Below are 16,248 nucleotides of genomic sequence, written 5' to 3' on the forward strand. Positions count from 1 at the left end.
CGTTGTCACCTTGCATTAGACCGATGTAGGGAGTAAAGGGTACTGTACGGTAGGTTATATAAGTTTTGGCACGTAATGTTCAAGCAAGTTAGGGATTGGTGTGTAAGAGAACAGTTATATATTTGTATGACAGTCATTGATAAATATGCATGTGATATTTGTGTTACTGTTAAGCAGTTGAGGACGAACGAGTCAGTCTTGGGTGCTACTTTGGCATGTTATATACGCGTCACCAACTCCCGAGGTGCTAGTGCTAAACACCGCATGGTAAATGTAAAGTAGACGGCCGAACGAAGATATCGTTTATTAATATAATTTGTGACCACGCAATATAGAAATGGGCGTATATGATACTTTGATCCCCGAGGGGCTAGTATTAAACATGGGGTCCCAAGGAGCTTCCGCCATGTGTACTGCTAGCACTTCGGAGTAGGTGACGCGTAGGTAACAAGCCGAAGTAGCACCCAGTCTTGGGCAAGTCGTTTGACACTATTAACTAGGCTGTAGTCAGGGTTAAGAAGTAATGGTCTTCAGTTACATGTGAGCCTGGAAACAACCCGACGTAGACCAGGATATAGCAAAAGATGTACAATAATTAGCTTACATATGGGTTATAATATTCATCTTCCCAAAGCCTTGGTTTGCTCTGTGGTTTATTGAAACTGAAAATTTTATTAAGTTTCACCTTGTGTATCAGTCAGACCCTTATTTTAGATTGTTACATTGTCTTTTATAGAGCACTGTAAGGTTTAATTATGCCCTCCCAATCCATTGCAAAAGAGTTTGTAAATAATTCCATGAATACATTATATTTTATTTCCGAAGAGCATAATTCCCAAGTTAACTCTAAGTAGCACTAACGCTAATAAATATACGACATAAAAAATAACCAAATATATCATTGTAATAATTCGTATTACCATAGAATTTTATTTATTCGTAAAGAGAGAGGGCGTTGATCTCCGTGGAAACATCGTATCAAATGAGTGTCCGCTTGGGATAATGAGATTTCCCGTTTTCTATTATTCGCAATTCTACCCAAGACATGTGTCGTCTGCTAGTGGTACCGTTGATTGCAGATTGCAACATTTCAAAATATTGTTTTATTTGATATATCTAAGTGCAAGCTACGTCAAGTTATTGGATTCTTCTGAAGATATAAAACATTTCAAATTGTTTTTAGTGATGGAAGTGGCATTAAGAATGATGAAAGTGTACGAGAAATGTTCTCGCGTCGTATTTAGGGAAGTTTGCAAAATTCTCTGGTGGGTTTACAAGAAGGCTGAACGGAACTCGGTGTATCTGCAAGACCGGAGTCTAGGAAATGTGAGTGTTGACAATAATTTTTCATCTTTATACAGTACATACATACTCAACCCTGCATATATATTATAGTTGTCTGCTTATTGATTCACACGCACATAGATAAGTATGCTTAAATTCAACGGTAAGTTATGTATATACGCAGATGTACCAATAGAAAATGGAACACTAGGTATAAATCTGGACCGGTTCTATCGTTATGCCTAAGACATCTTCGAGAGGACTGTTACGTAGATATAGAAAATTACAGTATATATTCTAGAGTGATAGCACGAACGAACATGCAGAGGGTTAGAAACCAGATATTCACACGGGCAGAAAAGACTTTTTATGATAACAGTAGAGAAACTCGATTCACAAAAAAACCTGTTGCTTTCACTACGTTACAGTAATAATTTTTTAAAAAATATCCCCCACCTCCTCAAGAACTTTAGAGTTAATGTAGCATTCAAGAACAATAATACAATGTAACTAGCTGAAATAAAGAACGCTCCCTACAATAATAAAAGGTGCGTTTGTATCCTATGTAAGTCATGTGACAATTTTTATAGTGGTGAAACTGGAAGACACTAGAAAAGACAATACAACAGTATAAAAGGGAATAAAAGTTGTGCCCAAATGAATAATGGGATTACCGTTCATAACCGGAAACAGTCATTCACTCAGCTGGACAGGGACAAAATAGATAGTTTGTAGTAATACAGTGGAGAGAAACATTATTGAGTTCAGTTCTATGAAAGAAAGCTTATGTGAGAATAGTGTAAAATGTGTATATTTAAGAGACGGTGGCTGACATGGGACAAGAACAAAGGCGTGATCCCTCTGGTATTGATAAACAGATCTGTAAATAGAGTACTGAATTCATTCCCCCTTTCCGCTAGTTAGGTGCTTTTGTACTGTAACTCTACTATATATATATATATATATATATATATATATATATATATATAATATATATATATATATACAGTATATATATATATATATATATATATATATATATATATATATATATATATATATATATATTGCAAATTTCTACCAATATGTATCAGTCCTTTTTCAGATGTCTTAGACATACCGTAAATACAGAAACTAGTCAAGATTTACATCCAGTGTTTCATTTTCCCTTCATGTACTCATACACGTATGTGTTATTCATGTGGACAGAGACGCTTGCAATTTTTATATACATACAAACATATATATATATATATATATATATATATATATATATATATATATATATATATATATATATATATATATATAATAACCATAAACAATACAGACGCCTTTTTTCTCCTTTGTTTGTAGAAAAATTTTGTAGATTGATTTTTTGTAATACTTTTTCTAGAAAATGTATATGAAGAAATTGCCATTATTTCCACTATTTTTGTATTTGATTAATTTTTATCTTGAACTGATATATAGATTTTTTGTTTTGTCGATGTTTTTACATTTACGCAGAGAGAGAGAGAGAGAGAGAGAGAGAGAGAGAGAGAGAGAGAGAGAGAGAGAGAGAGAGAGGACCATTATTTAAACTACTTTTTGTATAATTGCGTATCATATTGAATAGAAATTTGAACTTTTAATTTTGTCATTTATTCTATATTCGCAACAAGGGATAGATAGATAGATAGACAGATAGATAGGCACGTAGGTAGGTAAGTAAGAGAGAGAGAGAGAGAGAGAGAGAGAGAGAGAGAGAGAGAGAGAGAGAGAGGCAGCAACCTAAATTATATCACGGCCCATCAAAACAACTGAATTTACTAATATTATTAACATTACAAGGCGCGTATTAAAAGCATACCAGGTAATATCCTTCTTTATGGTAAGAAATCCTGCTCTTCCTACAAATCTGAAGTCATTAGTGAAAAATAGAGCTAGCGTATTATCTTGGAAACTCCGTAGGGGGGTAGTGCCGTCAGGGCACCATATGCGGTGCACTGTAGGCATTACTTAAGGTCCTTTGCAGCGTACCTTCGGCCCCTAGCTGCAACCCCTTTCGTTCTTTTTACTGTACCTCCTTTCATATTCTTTGTCTTCCATCTTACTGTCCAGCCTCTCCTAACAGCTGATTCGTTGTGCAACTGCGAGGTTTTCCTCCTGTTACACCTTTCAACCCTTTTTACTGTCAGTTGCCGTTTCAGCGCTGAATGACCTCGTAGGTCCCAGCGCTTGGCCTTTGTCGTAAATTCTACGTCCAGTTCAGGTCTATTGGGTTGGAAATAACTGACTTTTTTTTCTTTGGTTTATCTTTGCGATTGTCTTCACGAAAGTATCAGTTGTCATAAACTTTTCAGCCATTGAAAGGAAATGAAATATTTCATGATGTTTCATTTTTTTTCCAAATTTCAGCCGCATTTTCGGCTGCTGTTTTTGATTTCCCAGGAAAACAGTCATATATCCTTTAATCAGCGAACCGAAGTATAATTGTTCCTTATGAGCAGATGTTGGTTTATTGAAATATCCTAAGGGTGTATACACACTGCACTTTGTTATAGGCCTATGCACGCAATAAATGGCATGCATATAACAAACAGATTGAAAACAGCTCGACGACCGTAAGTGGAGAACGAATCTTTGTCTGATTTTGGATAATCGTATAAAGCGCTAGTTAGAAGTACCATTAAAAGTCGTTAACTTGTATTTAAACCGGATTATGATGAATACGCGGTAGGTTACTGGCGTGTTTGTGATATAGTTGAATCCGGTGTGAGGAGCATACCTCGGACATTAGCATTACCCAACTTTTTTTTGCAAATCGTGATTTTAGCATTGCTAAACTAACTCTCCCTTTTCACCTTCTGTTACTTCGTAATGAGCTCCGTATCCTTGGGAAGCTTGAATTTGTAAGTCAGCGGCCCCTGTGGTGGGCTTGTTTCATATGAATATGGTTCATCTTTCGAATAGTAATAATAAAATACTTGTTACTTCTCTCCAACGAACGCCATATTCTTTGGAAGCTTGAATTTCAAGTCAGTGGCCCCTGTGGTGGGCTCGTTCTATATGAATAGGTTCCATCTACTGAATAATATAATAACAACAACCTACAGTATTAGGAAGTGTTCCTATCTGGTTATTAGGCCTAGTTAAGTACACTCAGTGCAGTGTGGACGATGTAGTTGTAATCGTGACTTAACGAATAGTAGGCCTATATTTGAATCTGTAAAAAGACGTCGATAGATACATTAAAACTTCGCCTCCCACCATCAAGATGTAAAGCAGTCTTAAAATAGGGTGAACTGCAATTTCAGATAGTGGGTGAAAGATACCGGATTTATTGGGCCTTTGGGCTGCGTATCTACGATACAAGTTGACATTGATATGCCATATTTGAAATGCTGAGTAACATTTGCTCGTTTCCATGCATACAAAAAAAAAAAATTAAAGATTAAAAAGAATAAAATAAAATTTCATAAAAATCTAAAAAAAAAAATTAAAATTCAGAATTACAATTTTTTTTTTCTTAAACGCCCTACAGGCTTCTGTATTTTCATTATTTACTTGGATTTATATTTTGTGTAACTTGATAGACAAAATATGAATCCAAGTAAATAATGAAAATACAGAAGCCTGTAGGGCGTTTAAGAAAAAAAAAATGTAATTTTGAATTTTAATTTTAGATTTTTATGAAATTTTATTTTATTCTTTTTAATCTTTAATTTTTTTTGTATGCATGGAAACGAGCAAATGTATTTATTGTATACATGCGTTTCAGAGTAAAGCATATTTGTTATACAGTTTTTTTCTTTTAAACTTCATTTTCATTTATTCATCATCATGCGAATGACCTGTTTGGTCCCAGTTCTAGGCCTATGGCCTAGACCTGGCATTTCATCCTAATCCTTCGGGCCAGCCCTCTAAGAGCTGATTAGTCAGCTCAGTGGTCTGGTTAAACTATTTTAATAATAATAAGCTGTGTTATAATAAGCATTTTTTAAAAGGGGAGTGGAACGTCCAGTGTTCCAGTCAATAAGAAACTTGCAAGTTTCGTGAACTTACAAGTCATAAACTATGAAATATTCAAATATCAATGGTGTCCTTTACTACTTCAAATGTAGTCATTCTTTTTCTTTATTTTTGATTCATAATGAATTTGGAAGACGAAGATTAGTTACAGGAATTACTGCTGCTCAGTGAGTAAAATGGTTTTTTGAAATGTAAAGAAACTGAATCGTTTAATTTTAGGAATGACTTTGGACCTTACTCTTATTATCAATTATATAAAATTTTTTGGTCACCATATACTGTAAGACCAACTTGGTGAGAAATGGCTTAGGGAAACGTGGGTTGGAAATAGGATTGTCTATACTTAGCCTCATGGGACCTGTTAAGTAATTTTGCATATCAGGGATGGCAATCTGTGTCTCATTTTCATCTCAAATGAGGAAGGGATACGCTATAAAATGTGCCAAATCCAAATATGTAGGATTTCAACATGTTTCTCTAATTGGCCTTCTTATGTCTTTAGATTCTCGTAGTAAATCTGTAAACCCCCATTCATTTTCCATTGACTTTGAGCCAAATTTGATGTTTAACAGTGTTGTTATTATGGTTTGCCTGTGTACAAAGATTATTTATTTGCCACAATTTTACTGTTCTTCATATGGGGAAAAATATATTTTGTGATGGTACCAGATTAAATTTCGTGATGGAGTAAGAGTTACCGTTAATTACAGTCATGCTTTTAACCCACAAACCATGCTCTATTGCTTTCCATTGGCTTCTAAGGCTCCACCCACAGAGTTTTAACTATTGGTATGGCCTAATCACTAACTGACTGGATATACCCATGGGTATGACTCAATAACTTCAATAAACTTGAAGGTATTAGCTGTTTGAACTTTATCTGGTTCATTATCAGAAATATGAGTTGCTGCCTAATTAGTCGGTTTGAGGCAATCAGGATATTGACAGTTTCTGAATAGACCTGTGGACCTATTACGACAGACCCAAAGCATTCTGTGCGCTTGGCATGGACTTCACCCATGCTTGAGGCCTCCAAATTATGCCAAGCATATTTTCTTTAACAGATAAGCAGGTAATAGACTCAATGCTTTGAGGTTGGAATAAAACAAAAATAGAAATCCCATTACAAAATAAGGATCTTCCTAGATAGTGACCCCCCATGTAGTCCAATCTTAAGAAAATGACCCCCAAGGAATATCAGTCCTAGATAACGGCCCGCAAGCCTAGTTGGGGTCACTATCTAGAAAGATCTGTGGGGATCTTTCCTAGATAGTGATCCCCAAATAGTCCAATCTTGGATAATGATCCCCAAGAAATTTCAGTCCTAGATAACAACCCCCCAAGCTTTGTTCCGGGTCACTATCTAGGAAAGATACCAATATAATATATTCCCTCCAGAATCAAAGTATTTTCATTGTTATCATAGTTCCTTTGGTGATATACACTCTGGTAAGTTCTGCTACACAGTAAACAGCCATACCCAGGGGCGTCATTTCAGATTTTTGATGGGGGGGCAAAGGCGGTTTAGCGAGCCTAATCACCTGGGGGTATTTTGATTTTGAGCTATTTTATGTGCTTTTTGAAGCACATAAAATACTGGAGATAGATAGATAGAAAGATATAACTTAATGTGATGACACATTTGAATTTCGGTAGGAATAATGGAAAACCAGCTGCTGTTACTTCTTGGGGCTTGGTGGGGTGAGGGGGGCAAGTTGAGGTTTGGTGGGGGCATCTTGAGTCCTAAGGGGGCAGTTGCCCCCCCCTAAATGACGCCCCTGGCCATACCCTATTCATGAGTTATGTGTCAGTTATAAAAAACATACACGTTGAACTCTGAATCAAGGACGTCTATATCAGGTTTTTTTTTTTTTTAAATAAGTTTCTGATGACAAATGTGACATAGTATAGAAACAGAATCAGGTCATTTTTAAAAGCCATGGTCTAGAATATTTGTTCAGGAACTCAAATGTTGGCATGATGTAGTTTAAGTTTGTTTTTATTATGACTTGCTGGTCATAATAAGAATGCTATGTTGCTGTGGAATAAAACTTATCCAAAATGAAATTAATAAGGCAGTAATAACAGGAACTTTAACAAGAATATCATTGCAAGGTGAAAAGGTGATAGCAACAAAAAATGTCAGAACCTGATAACAACAATATACAGCTCCAGAAGTAAAATGTTTCCTCTTTTACATCTTATATTGTATTGCTCATGTTGATGTGTATCCTGACCGTTCTCAGGTTCATTATTTACCTTCTGTGAGTATGACCATCTACTTATACCAGTCACACCAGTTGACTTGTGGTTTAGACTTGTTTTGAGTCCTTAATTTTGCTGTTTTCCAAGTTTCTTTTCATGTTTCCAGTGGCACGATGGCTCTTCCTTTGGGATTTACTGATCAAGTGTCAAACTTGAAGGTTTTGCTATTCAAAAATATTCTTCATTCTTCAATTGGATATGCAGTATCAGTCATTTTCCTTTGGGAGCTTGCATCACATTACCCCCGATAGGTTTTATCTTGTTCATCTTAATGTACCTCCTTGCAAGTCGATCTACTCTTTGTAGCTATGTTGATGGGGCAGTGGGAGATTAAATATTAAGAAATAGGACCAGGGATTTTCACAGTTAACCTTTGCTACGTCTTTCATCCATTAATATTTGGAATGCCTTGGAAGTTGCCTAATGGAGACCCCTTCCTCATTAATTGTCTTCACAATGAGGATGGGGTCTCCGTTAAGTTGCCTTAATGGGGACCCCATCCTCATTGTGAAGACAAATAATACCATTGTTTGAAATTTATTTTTGTATCTTTCAAGTGGTATTAGTGAACACTTTGAATGTAATATATTTTCCAGTTGTGATGCCATGTAAAGCATAATATTTTGACTCTCAAAAATCTCACAATATACAGTACTTCCATCTAATGATCTTCCTTGGGTAAGCTTTAATACCCAAATATAAAAGCCAACTGCTAGAATTGATTTTTAACCCAAGCCTTCGTTTTGCTTTTATTCCAATTTTGCATGACCTCTCATGTTATATAACAAATGCAAATAAGGTCAGAAGAGAAAGGCAGTTCAGTAGTACTATCTAGTCAGAGATAGAAAAAAAAGGCAAGAAGTATAAAATTAGCTGATTGAAAGATGGAAGATTATAAGAGTGGTGGATGCCCTAGCATGTTTTCAAGCTGCTTGTGATGATATTTTAAGTAATTTCATTACCTGTGACAAACTCAACAGGTACAGTAGGCTAATTTGACATAAAAAAAAGGTAGATCTTGTTTACATACCCTCAGTAACCAGTTAAAGTTAGTGTAAACAGGTCATTCAGATTCCTCTGTCACCCAGAGGTTCCAAGTATAATAGAACAAAGCAAATACTGAATGGCTGCTTAGTAAGTGGGGCACAACCCATATCATTCAGGCCTAGCAAGTTAATGCCAAGATAGCTTCGAAGGTCAGAAAATTTCTAGGATTAAAACAAACACAATATAGCCTATATGTCTTCCCAAGTGCCAAGACATACTCTCTGCTACCAAGATAAGTTATTTGGTACTACCAAAAATCAGCATTAAGAAAAGAATCATTTAAAGTGTAAAGGTACAAGTAAAATGGCCTGTGAACGAATTTTGATAAAATGCCCTCTAGCTTGTAAGTCCTTATGATTAGGAAAATACAGAAGTGCCATGCAGAGAGGAAGAGACTATATTGCATATTTGTGGATTTTGAGATGGCGCTGGACAGAATACCACAACCCAAATCCATGGCATTGGACAGAATACCACAACCAGTAATTACAAAGGAATTGCAAAATCGGTTGATACCTAAAAGAATTATTGATAGGCTATATGTAATGACATTACCATACTGTACCACAAAATTTAAGAGCGAGAAGAGTGGTGGGTATCCATGGAGAATACAATTGGATTGTTGGTTTTCCTCAGTGATCAATGCTTAGCCCCTTATTGTTTGTGATAGGCTTTTACAATAACAGAGTAGGCTAATATACAAAGGAGTGCTAGAAAGAGAAGCACCAGAGAGCTGCTATATGTAAAAGACAAAGTGTTAACAGCATAACCAGAGGAAGAGGTACAAGAAAGTTTTGATATATGGAAAAGTTAAAATGAGAGGTGAGAATGAACAATAATGTAAGCAAAACTGCTATGGTAACTGGAAAGGAAGTCAAGGAAGCAGTCCAATCAGGAAAGTGGTTTTGTGGTTGGTATGGGAGGAGTTTGGGGGTGAACTCACTGCAGTACTTAGAATTGAATGAAGCGAATTGTACCACCAGAGGTGCATAGGGTTGGAAACTATTTAATGAATTGAGAAGATACTGAATGCCCTAAAAGATATAAGGAGCAGAAATGGAGAAGAAAAATAGTGCCATGGTGGAAGAGCAGGCCTTATTTGAAGCAAATCGTTTATCATGGGAATATATAGTTTGTGAAGCTGGTATTGAGAAGGCAGCAGTAAAAAAAACTAGTAATATACTTGATGAAATGAAAAGAGAGCATTAGACGTCTGGCAAATAAAAGTATTTCATTACTAAACAAAGATCTGCATTTTGTTCAAGAGGCCCATATACTACTATTTTTAATATGACACTAGTCTGCATATGTGTCAGTCAGCCAAACTAAAATATGGAGCAAAGACATGGGCATTACTAAGAAAATAGATGAGGTTTTCATGAGTTGTGGCTATGAAATTATATTATGGAGAGAAATCATCATGATTAGGCTATTCAGGTGATGATCTGTATTCCTATGGAACAAGCCCACTAGGGCCATTGACTTGAAATTCAAGCCACCAAAGGATATGGTGTTCATTTGGAAGAAGAAACAGAAGGTAATAGGAAATACAGAAGGGGATTGTTTTCAGCTAGACTTCCTGTTTTTGAAAAGAACAGTCAAAATAAATTTTGCCACATAGAAATTATAAAAGTGGACCACCAGGGCTTCCTTCTGTGGCCTTCACTAGAGCCATGGTATACCTTTACCCAAATAAAGCATGTTGAAGTCCTCACTTAGTTTTTAACTAAATGAAACATCCTCAACCCTTGACTAAATAAAGTATCCTCAACCCTGGCTAATAACCACTGGTCCAGAAACAAGGTGAGGCATTTTCTCTTAGATAATGAGCTCCTTTTCAGTGCATATTTTTCTTGAGGGTAATAGGTGGAGGTAGATACTCTGATAAATTGCCTTTTTGCAGCATATCAAGCACCTAACTGAAAATCTTGGGGGCTACTGTGTTGGGTGAGTAAAGTTTCATCAAAGATTGGAGCTTGGTCAAATCTCCGAAGATTTTTTTGACAAGTCCATTCCAAAGGCATGCTTGAAACAGCTGTAGAGGAACTTCCTTACTCCTAGGCACTGACTTTACCAAGACACAGGTACCGTTTAGTTATGCTGTATTATGTTTGGGAAGTTTTTCAGGTGAATAAAAAAATGCAACCCCTCAAGAAAGCTTAATAATTCCAAGATGCATGGAAGCTCTATTCCATTTTGTAAGTGTTCATGAAGATGATTGTAGAACCAAAGGTAAATAGGTAAAGGACCGTTCTGGCTAAAACTGTTTACCTAATTCAGTATGATTTTTCATGTCATCCATAATGAAAGAAGACCTAATCATCTTCGTTTTTAATGTGTTTTTATTTCCCATTTTTATATGGGGTAAGCACGATGCCTTCTTTTGAAGGACTTTGATTTGGCGGTGGGGTAGGCCGTAGCTTGATCGGCTGCCCTGCCTGACATGGCTTAGACCCCGGTAGCGAATGTGTACATGTTACCAAATCCCCAGCTCCCTTTCTCCCAGCAGCGAGGAGAACTGGGCGGGTAGGTCGACAGATCGAGACGTGTGAGGTGTCTGTTATGTGTTTAGATGATGTTGGAGTGGCTTTGTTTATGTGTGTATTAGTCTGTAACACCCATTTGCTTTTCAGCAAACCTATCCGTTGATTACCTACGTACTCCCGGGGTGTCTACACGGATAGCAAAGTTTCCGCCTTCTCTGACTGGTCGGCTGAGGGGATTGAACCCTCGCCACAGACTCCTATGAAGTCTGAGGTTGCTGCTTCTACCAACCGAGCCATTGAGGCTCCAATGAAAGAAGACCTAATGGTTCTCATTATCTTCTGGATAAAGTTCTATTATTGCACATAAGAGGGTGGAAAGAAGACGTCTAGGTGTCCCAGGTCACAAGTGGACAGGTAAACTTCTGACAGCCAGAACATAGTCTTTTTTTCAGCGAGATCCCTTACCCTGTTCCTTCTTTTCTCATTTGGTATCTACCTAGACAAACTATTCTGGAGTGTCAGAATATCTACATTTTCCATACTCATCTTTCCAACCACTATCTCCATGTGCTGTGCAAAGATGCTAATGTTTTCCCAAGGCTTAATTACAGCAATGAACCAGAACCTCTGGTACCATAGCCAGAAATCTGTATTTGTGAAACATGCCATAAGGTATCCTGGAAGTTCGCAGGTAGCCTATGCCAATACCTTGTTTTATGGACACGATGCGCATGTGATGGGTGAGTATAGTTTCATCAAAGATTGGAGCTTGGTCAAATCTCCGAAGATTTTTTTGACAAGTCCATTTCAAAGGCATGCTTGAAACAGCTGTAGAGGAACTTCTCTACTCCTAGGCATTGACTTTACCAAGACACCAGGTACCATTTCGTTTAGTTATGCTGTATTATGTATGGGAAGTTTTTCAGGTAAATAAAAAAATATAATCCCTCTAGAAAGCTTAATAATTCCAAGATGCATGGAAGCTCTATTCCATTTTGTAAGTGTTCATGAAGATGGTTGTAGAACCAAAGGTAAATAGGTAAAGGACAGTTCTGGCTAAAACTGTTTACCTAATACAGTATGATTTTTCATGTCATCCATAATGAAAGAAGGTCTAATGTTTCTCATTTTCTTCTGGATAAAGTTCTATCATTGCACATAAGAGGATGGAAGGAAGACGTCTAAGTGCCTCAGGTCACAAGTGGACAGGTAAACTTCTGACAGCCAGAACATAGTAATTTTTCAGTGAGATCCCTTACCCTGTTCCTACTTTTCTCATTTGGTATCTACCTAGACAAACTATTCTGGAGTGTCAGAATATCTATGTTTTCCATACTCATCTTTCCAACCACTATCTCCATGTGCTGTGCAAAGATGCTAATGTTTTCCCAAGGCTTAATTACAGCACCTAACCAGAACCTCTGGTACCATAGCCAGAAATCTGTATTTGTGAAACATGCCATAAGGTATCCTGGAAATTCGCAGGTAGCCTATGCCAATACCTTGTTTTATGGACACGATGCACATGTGATGGTTGAGTATAGTTTCATCAAAGATTGGAGCTTGGTCAAATCTCCGAAGATTTTTTTGACAAGTCCATTCCAAAGGCATGCTTGAAACAGCTGTTGAGGAACTTCCCTACTCCTAGACACTGACTTTACCAAGACACAGGTACTGTTTAGTTATGCTGTATTATGTTTGGGAAGTTTTTCAGGTAAATAAAAAAATGCAACCCCTCTAGGAAGCTTAATAATTCCAAGATGCATGGAAGCTCTATTCCATTTTGTAAGTGTTCATGAAGATGATTGTAGAACCAAAGGTAAATAGGTAAAGGACCGTTCTGGCTAAAACTGTTTACCTAATTCAGTATGATTTTTCATGTCATCCATAATGAAAGAAGACCTAATGGTTCTCATTTTCTTCTGGATAAAGTTCTATTATTGCACATAGGAGGATGGAAAGAAGACATCTAGGTGTCCCAGGTCACAAGTGGACAGGTAAACTTCTGACAGCCAGAACATAGTCTTTTTTTCAGTGAGATCCCTTACCCTGTTCCTTCTTTTCTCATTTGGTATCTACCTAGACAAACTATTCTGGAGTTTCAGAATATCTACATTTTCCATACTCATCTTTCCAACCACTATCTCCATGTGCTATGCCAAGATGCTGATGTTTTCCCAAGGCTTAATTACAGCAATGAACCAGAACCTCTGGTACCATAGCCAGAAATCTGTATTTGTGAAACGTGCCATAAGGTATCCTGGAAATTCGCAGGTATGCCAATACCTTGTTTTATGGACACGATGCGTATGTGATGGGTGAGTATAGTTTCATCAAAGATTGGAGCTTGGTCAAATCTCCGAAGATTTTTTTGACAAGTCCATTCCAAAGGCATGCTTGAAACAGCTGTAGAGGAACTTCCCTACTCCTAGGCACCGACTTTACCAAGACATCATTTACCGTTTAGTTATGCTGTATTATGTTTGGGAAGTTTTTCAGGTAAATAAAATAATATAACCCCCCTAGAAAGCTTAATAATTCCAAGATGCATGGAAGCTCCATTCCATTTTGTAAGTGTTCAGAACCAAAGGTAAATAGGTAAAGGACAGTTCTGGCTAAAACTGTTTACCTAACTCAGTATGATTTCTCATGTCATCCATAATGAAAGATGACCTAATGGTTCTCATTTTCTTCTGGATAAAGTTCTATTATTGCACATAGGAGGATGGAAAGATGATGTCTAGGTGCCTCAGGTCATAAGTGGGCAGGTAAACTTCTGACAGCCAGAACATAGTAATTTTTCAGTGAGATCCCTTACCCTGTTCCTTCTTTTCTCATTTGGTATCTGCCTAGACAAACTGTTCTGGAGTGTCAGATATCTACATTTTTCATACTCATCTTTCCAACCACTGTCTCCATGTGCTATGCAAAGATGCTAATGTTTTCCCAAGGCTTAATTACAGCACTGAACCAGAACCTCTGGTACCATAGCCAGAAATCTGTATTTGTGAAACATGCCATAAGGTATCCTGGAAGTTCGCAGGTATGCCAATACCTTGTTTTATGGACATGATGCACATGTTTAATGGTTGTCATCTTGAATCATGGGCAAAAAGTTGAGAAAGATGTTCCCGGGTTTGAATCCATGTTGTCAGAATCAAAAAAAGGCAGCACTAAATCCAGACATTCATATTGTTCTAAGACATAAGCCTGTATTAATTTTGCAAATGTTTTGCAAGGTCTGGTGTTGGGTAAAACAAACCAAGATCCTAAACTCTAATTTTATTTCTGCTGATCCTAAAACTAGCCTTATCTCATGTCCATTGTCAAATCATGTTGCTAGTCTTATATGAACTCGCTGGAAATGTCCCTTTGTTATGGAAATTGTCTCCTCTTTCAACATCCGACACCTTTGTACTAGTGTCTCATGGACTGGTTATAGAAGGCCTAGTTAAGTCCAATCTTAAGAGAAGTAAGAGCCTAGGACTGAACCTGTAAATTTCACCTGCCTGGAAAATTGCTGACAAAAAGCAGTGGCTAAAACCCTAATTTGTAACTGGACTCCAGGGAGTTGTGAAAATGTATTCTTAACACACTGATGTGAGCCATGATGTATTTCTCCACCACCTGTCAGGCCCTAAAAGTATCCCTCATAAAAGCTGCACTGGCTTGTTTTCTGGGCCATCCTTCTCAGGCTAAAGATAACCTATTTCAAGAAGGAGTGACTTAGCTGAAGCCTTGGACAAGGAGAAGTAAAGGGAGAGGTGAGATCAGCCTTGCTAAATGACTGTATTGCAGTTAGGGGTTTGTGGAGTCTGTTGGAGTAAGTTAGCACAATCCACATAAAATTTCTTATCCATTATGAACACTTAAATCAGTTTAGCATGCAGTCCCTTGGGACTGTTTTCCACTCTAGCTTAGTTAATGCCTTTACTCCACCCAAGAAGGAGAGACTTTTCATGACATCTCTTCAGCTGGTTAAGTTGAGAGAGAGGAACTTGTATCTGGAGAGGATAATTAGTTTCTTGTGTGGCATTTTGAATTTATCCTCCACATTAAGAAAATACCAGTAAATTGATATGCATGTTGAACACCAAGCAGACCCACAGCTGTGCAGAATTAAAATTACCGTTTAGTTGGTATAAAGGCTGCAGTGTTACTTGGTAATCGTACGGTCATCCACCTCGGAATTTACAGTAGCTGGTGGTGCCAGTTTCAGACTACATGACCAGACTTTTTAAAACGTACCTAGTGGCCAAGTAGGGGTAATCATTTTTTGCATACCCCTCTCACTTTCTCTTGAAGGCGGTAGCCTACCTCCTAGTAGAACAACTCTTGTTTGGAATTAAGTCATAATTTTCGTGAAGAGAGGCAGGGACTAACTCGTATTTATTAATCTCACTAGAGGTGAGGGCACTCTTAACACTGTTTTACTTGGAAGCTTAGAAAATTTGTAATAGAATTTATCATTGGTTGCTAGGATTGCTGTTGTCTTCTAAAAAGCCCTGTATGGCAAGAAACTAATGCAAGGCTACTGGAACTAGAAAAATAGAGTAAAAGAGAGGAATTTGATGAGCACTGCTTGGGTTAATTGTTAGGATTTGACAAGAGGTAGGTAGTGGCTCATTTCCTTAGAGCCTTTCCCCTATCTAGAAATATACCCTACACAATGTGGCCATTTATTCAATCACACTTTCACTGCTGTTGAGCAGGGTCTCATTTGTAGTGCTGGCTCATCCCTCAGCAGTTAGGCGGGATGAGGACAAACATGTCCAAAATGATTAATTAAAAGCTAAATGTCCAGTACTGTTGAATGAAATAAGGAAGGAGCAGAATGGAATTGCACATTTGTGCAGGACAGATTTCCCAGGTGTGGTGCTTTTAGCCAGGCTGCAAGACTACTGTAGGACAGCTAACCTAATCATAGATTAAATTTAACCACAGGGTCATCCAAAGAAAATTAAATGGACATGAAGTTAACCAAATGCAAGAAATGTGATATAGCCTGTCTTGGAGAGTAGAATTAGTCTTGTAAAACTACTATGCTGTATTTTTAGTTTGAGAGAATTGCCAAATCAGACTTCCAGATGTGAGAAAAAAGTGCTTTAGTTGTACAAGGTAGAATAGGGGGACCTTTCATATTAGCCAGTAA

General features: G+C 37.4%; 1 protein-coding gene across 1 annotated transcript in view; it reads left to right on the forward strand.

Moving 5' to 3' along the window:
• Positions 1–950: 950 nt before the first annotated feature.
• The window catches only part of LOC136843884 (uncharacterized), a 311,014-nt gene continuing 295,716 nt past the window's right edge, over positions 951–16,248 (forward strand). The window contains exon 1 of the mRNA XM_067112761.1: positions 951–1,326. The gene's annotated coding sequence lies outside the window, so the exon portion shown is untranslated. The remainder of the gene's footprint in view (positions 1,327–16,248) is intronic.

The sequence above is a fragment of the Macrobrachium rosenbergii genome, chromosome 12 (assembly GCF_040412425.1).
Source record: "Macrobrachium rosenbergii isolate ZJJX-2024 chromosome 12, ASM4041242v1, whole genome shotgun sequence".
In the NCBI taxonomy this organism is placed as follows: Eukaryota; Metazoa; Arthropoda; class Malacostraca; order Decapoda; family Palaemonidae; genus Macrobrachium; species Macrobrachium rosenbergii.